Source organism: Cyprinodon variegatus, unplaced genomic scaffold, assembly GCF_000732505.1.
Source record: "Cyprinodon variegatus isolate N-32 unplaced genomic scaffold, C_variegatus-1.0 Scaffold1335, whole genome shotgun sequence".
In the NCBI taxonomy this organism is placed as follows: Eukaryota; Metazoa; Chordata; class Actinopteri; order Cyprinodontiformes; family Cyprinodontidae; genus Cyprinodon; species Cyprinodon variegatus.
Window position 1 is genome coordinate 125704 of NW_015151788.1, and position 6055 is coordinate 131758.

Genomic DNA, 6055 nt, shown 5'->3' on the forward strand with positions numbered 1-6055 from the left:
GCTGATGTAGGAGCAATCAAACCTAAAAGCAGTGGCGGTTCTAGACCAAAGGTACCAGGGGGCCAGAAGGGGGCCAGCATGTTTCCATGGGGAACAGAAAAACATGGAAAAAAATTAATGGCAAGAGATTAAAATATATTAAGAAAGCTGAATGAAGTGAAATTTCTGTTCAATTAGGTTCAATTAAAATTCTATGTCTTATTAGGTGAATATATATTCAGAATTTTTGACTTAATTTAAGTTAAAATTACCGTTTTCTATAAAATCTGAATAAGAACGCAAGAAAAACTGATAAATTAAGCTTTATAAATTATTTTTTTTAATTTGTTTTGAAAAAAACATGTAGGAGACAAAATCTGGGATCCTAACTAAATACCACTGAAGCTATCACCTTAGGACATGATCTACAGGGGCAATGGGCGGTTCTAGACAGGGGCCAATGGGGGCCAGTGCCCCACAACATGACGGTGGATAGAACGGAAACTTTAAAATAAAAACTAAAGCTTTAAAATCTGAGAAACTGAGAAAAAAATCATCTCTTAAGTTTGATTTATTAAGTAAAAATGTGAGAACAATTATGATTAAAACTTTCTTTTTACAAAATATGTACCTTGCCTAATTCCATTATGTAAAATAAAACTACATGTTGAACTCCTCCAAGCCTGTAGAGGGCGCTCTCGCGCTCTTTCTGCATTGCTAGCTGGTGCGCTGGTTGAAGGCGGTCTTCCTCTAAACACGATGGTCAGAAAGCTTTTTTACTGCTGCAGCTACGTCACATAAACGCGATTTGTGTCGCAGTAATTAAGGTCCCACCGTCTGCGACACAAAGACAAAAATGGTTTAATAAGGAAACAGCCCCGCTAAAAAAAACACAATACCAAATAGATGAAAAAAAAACAACAAAAAAAATTAAGAATATTCATTCACATCTATCCTTGATAAAAAAAACAAAACAGACTTAGCTTCGCTTGGTCTGCTACGACTGAGAATTAGCACCAGGCTACAGATTTTTTTAAATTATTTTGAGATTGAAGTCGTAAGATTACGATAAAAAAGTTGTAATATCATGAGAATAAAGTCATCAAACCACAACCTGTTTCAGAAAGAAAGCTTGGAGCTCCGCCCACCAGATGACGGGCGACCAGCTCCACCAATCAGCAACCAGAGTCCACTTTGACATCCTGCCCAGTTTGATGCTGCTGCTAAAAGATTTCCTGATTGGTCAAACCGATGCTAAAGTAGAACTTCCCATGATGCTCCACATTCCTCATTTTAGGGAAGAAAGGGATTCTGGGAAGAGTTGCCATAAAATAAAACTTGTTTCTCGTAATCTTAAAACTTTATTCTCTTAATATTATGATTTTCTTCTCGTAATTTTCCGACTTTCTCGTAATTTCACGACTTTATTCTCGAAATGGAAGAAAAAATAAATCTCTAGTCTGGCCGTCATACTCCGCCGTAGCAGCTGCTACGGCTAATGCTAATTCAGTTTGACTTACCTGTTCAGAGGGAAAGAAACGACGTTCTTTTGATTAACGAACTCCGTTGCTTCCTAAAGTTGGCAACAAAATCTCAAGCTTTGCTCATTTTAATTCTTTTGTTGGCTTGAATTTAAGAAACGCGACGCAGAGAAGAAGCCATTTTAAGCATCTCAGCGCTTCCAGGATCCAATGACACCTGAGCGCCGTCTGCGAAACATATTTCTGTTAAATTACTTTTAGTCTGCAAAACTCTCGTCATTCTGTGGACGCATTCATCGTTTTGATGAAAAAAAGTTTTAGCTACGACCTTTAACCTCCCGATTAACAAGTTTTTGATAGAAACGTAGTGAAACCAAAGACATTCAGTCCAGATGTCTTCCGTTCCTCAGTCCGTGTTTGTTACACCAGCAGGATTTCAGGTTTTTGGTGAAAAAATGACATTAAATAAAATCATTTTATTTTAAAATGGAAGCAGGGAAAATAAAAAAAACGTATCTTTGCGTGCGTTTTTCAGCTTCGATTCATTTTCATATTTCTTTGATGTTTCAGATTCTATGTTTTCAAACTATAAAAACCTTTGCAGAGTCATAATATCTCCTTTTTCCTGTGAGGTAAAAGATTAAAAAGGAGAATTCAATGCAAAAATGCTGTAAATTATTTTATGGCAATTCTTAAACTTATTTTGAATGAATCTTTTTTTAGCTAAATAGAAAAAAAAACACTATAATAAAGCTTGATTTACACTGAGAAATTATGGATATTTAATCAGGCAGGAAATACTGTTAGAAAGACCAGGAGCCCACATTAAGACATGATAATAAAAATCAAATCCTGACTTCTGGCCTAAATAAATGATCAGTGAAGAAATGTCCAGATATAAACCGTCACATTCCAAACTAAGATTAATCCGACTGGAATATTTTCAAAGATTTTCCGTTTGAATCGTACATCAGCAGCATCCGAGGATCCGAGGTCAGTCAGACGTTGAGGTTAGTGACCCACGTCTGTCGGTCAACTGACAGAAAATCATCAGTTTCTCACCAAAAAACATTCGTCTGGTTTACGGCTCTAAAACCTTTCATATCCAAAGAGCCGCAAAGGAGATAACGTTTTAGAAAAACAAACTATTTGTTTTGTTTTTTATCATCTCGTATGGGAAACTAGTTGCCATCTTAAACAACCAACAATTTATTTGCTGTTAGCTTTTAAAATAATATCAAAACACATAAATTCCAAGCTAATTAGAAAGAAAATGGCTCTAAAAACATATTTCTGTTTCTTTTATTGTCTTTTCATCCATCTTATAAAAACCACTAATGCTTTTAAGACTAGTATTTATTTTATAGCATATTATTTAGTTCTTTCATTTACATTTTAGCCACCAATAGGAGCCGCTTTAGAGGGTCCAGAGAGCCGCAGGTTGCAGAACGGCTCTACGTTATTCAGCTTTGTTCCACTTCCTGTTTGATAGATTTTATTTTCTTTGTAAAGTGACCAAAAGTTTTTTTGTTTTTTTTTTGGCATTTGGTTTCAAACGAGAAGAAAAGAGAAGTGACTGCAAACTTGTGGTGTGGAATAAAACAATGATCAAACAAGAAGGAGATGTTTGGGTAATTAATGTTCCACTCTATGTATAAAAGAAGAAAAAAAAATCAATAAAGAAATCACAATGGTCTTATCCATGTAGAAACTGATTCTGGTCTCTTTTTTATTCGCTATGTTCAGATAAAAAAAAGTCTTTTAACTGCAGATTCAGGCCATTTTTACACAGAAGCGCAAAGAAAAATCTGTTAAGATGAAACATGAAGCTGAAAGGCCTGCAGTACCAATACTTACCTCTTACCTGGCTTACCTCACGAAAAATAAACTAGTATTAGGGCCAAGCTAGAGATTTATTTCTTCTATTAAGAGAATAAAGTCATAGGATTATGAGAATAAAGTTATATTTTATGACACCTCCTACAAGAAGCTGACAGATCAGCAAACCCATTTATCCATGAGAACCATCTGCAACACAGAGCAGCAAGAACTGCAGCAGGAGCAGCAAACAAACCCAGCTGCTCCTCAGCATGAGAAGAAAAGGTTTTAGGTTTCTGTCATGGAGAAAAGCCGCACAGAACATCAACAACCAGAGCGAACAGGCACATCTGCAGCTTTTAGCCAATATCCAGACTAAACGGCCAAAAAACAAACAATCCTTTCAACTATCAATTATAGAAATGTGACATTTGGAGCTAAAGTGAAATGAAAGTATAAATTATAAAGTTGAATTTGTGACTCACAGTCAGAGATGTTTTTAGCCTGTTTTGGGGGGCGCTGAAGCAACCCTAATTTGGATCAAAACACCCCTAAAATATGAGTTTTTATCTAATATTGTTTGAATTTTTCAAATAAAAAAACAAGCAAAACAAAAACAAAAATGTGACATTGTAAAAACTATGCAGGATTTGGTTATTTAACCGCTTCGATTCTGTTCTGGTTCATCAGAAATAATAATAAACAAACAAAAAAAAAACAAGTAAACAAACCTGATGGGTTCCTTAGGTTAAATGTAGAGAAACGCTTTGAGGAAAACGCTGCATTCAGGTGTTTCTGAAATAATCAGTCAGATTTCTGCGCCTACTGATGGTGTGTTGGTGAAATGTTCACCAGCGAGGTGCTCTAATGTATCTGAGACTGCTTTGTTTGATTATCTCTAAAACCACAAATCATTATTAATATTTACATTTACTGAATCGTTAGTAAATCGTATTTTTTCCTAGTTTCTAGTTATTTATAACGCATTTTATAATTTACTAAGTCTGAGATACGATGCATTAGTGAATGATGGAGGCAGTTATTAACAAAACGCACTGAATATGTTTCAAAACGTGTAGAAAACAGTGAAATTAATGTTGTCTGGGTTTATAAATGTGTTCAGGAAAAAACATAAAAAAAGAAAATAGTGACTTTTAACACGTTTGAATTTGTTTTAGATCAACTAATGGAAAAGATGTTTGACGTGCAACACAATTAGAGTTCCTGGACTCAAGAATTTAAAGAGGTGTAACATTTTTTTCTTTTGTTATTGTGAAAGATTGAAAGAAGTACGGAAGAGGATTAGGGCCACTGAAAAAATAAAAACGTTAAATGATTTTTTAATATTATTTCGGTCTAATATGGAAAAAATACGGAAGAGGATTAGGGCCACTGAAAAAAAAACTGATTTTTAATTTTTATTTCAGTTTAACATGGGAAAAAAGTCAGAATTCTGAGATTAATCTCTTTTTTCCCATGTTAAACTGAAAATTTAAAAATCTTTTTTTTTTTCAGTGGCCCTAATCCTCTTCCGTAAAAAAGTCTGAAATTACAAAGCTCCAAAGTTAAAATGCAAAAATAGTTTTGCAACAATAATTCTGGATAATTTAAGGCAAAACTGAGGATGTTTTTAACACAATTTGTGTACTTGTACTTAAAATTTGAAAAGGAGTTTTAAAAATTGTGTTTGTGAATTTTTTTGTTGTTCTAAAATTGCAAAACTTATTTTACAAATTTTACTGTTTCTGCAACTTCAAATCCTTGTTTACGATGCACAAACAGATTTGACCTTCATTCTTTCTCCTGATGGGGAGGAGCTTCCCATGACCAACATTCAGCAGAACTTTAAAACATTTATTTATAAGAAGAAAATTTAATGTTTGATTGAATGTATTTATCCTCCTCAGTTTGCTTTTGAACTAATCATTATTCAGCTATTTGCGGTTTTGCTTTGGGAGAATTTAGGATTAGGATTAATAGAGAGGTGAGATTTTATAGATTAACCTTAAACTCTCAGTAAACCAGCGTTTTATTTCTCAAACAGAAATCGGTTCAAATTCTCCTTTTCTTAGATCTGTTGTGGAGTTTCCAGCAGCTGGAATCAGATCTGCTGCCCTGATAAAGCTTTTTATTATCGGAGGTCGTTAGCGATTTAATGCTAAATGATGATAAATGAATTAACTGGATTAATAATTCCTTACAGCATAGTGTTTTATATTCAGCCAGTGCCTGAAGGCATTAATGTTAGATCTGTCCTCCTGTAGAACCTTTCCAGGGTAAAGTAAGTTATTAATGTAATAAATTAGGAGCTTTATGTTTGTCTCCTGATCTTTTTATTTCCAGTGAGTTTAAGTTTGTCTTCTCTTCGTTTTTAGTTGTTTTCCTAATGACTTCATCACCTCGTCTGTTCTGCTCCTCATCATTCATCCTTCCTCTGCTCCATGTAATCATCTCAGCATCCATCCATCCATCCTGTCACTGCTTCCTTTAACCCCCCCCATCCACTTCTCTCCCCCCTTGACTCCACTTTTAATCACTCCTCCTGTCCTCCTCCATGCTCTTCTATGCTTTCCCGTTACCACGGAAACAGAAGCCCATTCTCTGCCTGTTAATCTGGTGACTTTGTCTTTCTATTACCTGCAGGTCAGATGGCTGATAAGGTGGAGTAAAGCGTGGGAAAACGCCGTAAAGCAGATGAGAAAATGGTTTCCAGAGACTCCAGGCCTAAAGCAGCCTCAGACCATAATACTACCACCACCGTGTCTGGAGGTTAAACC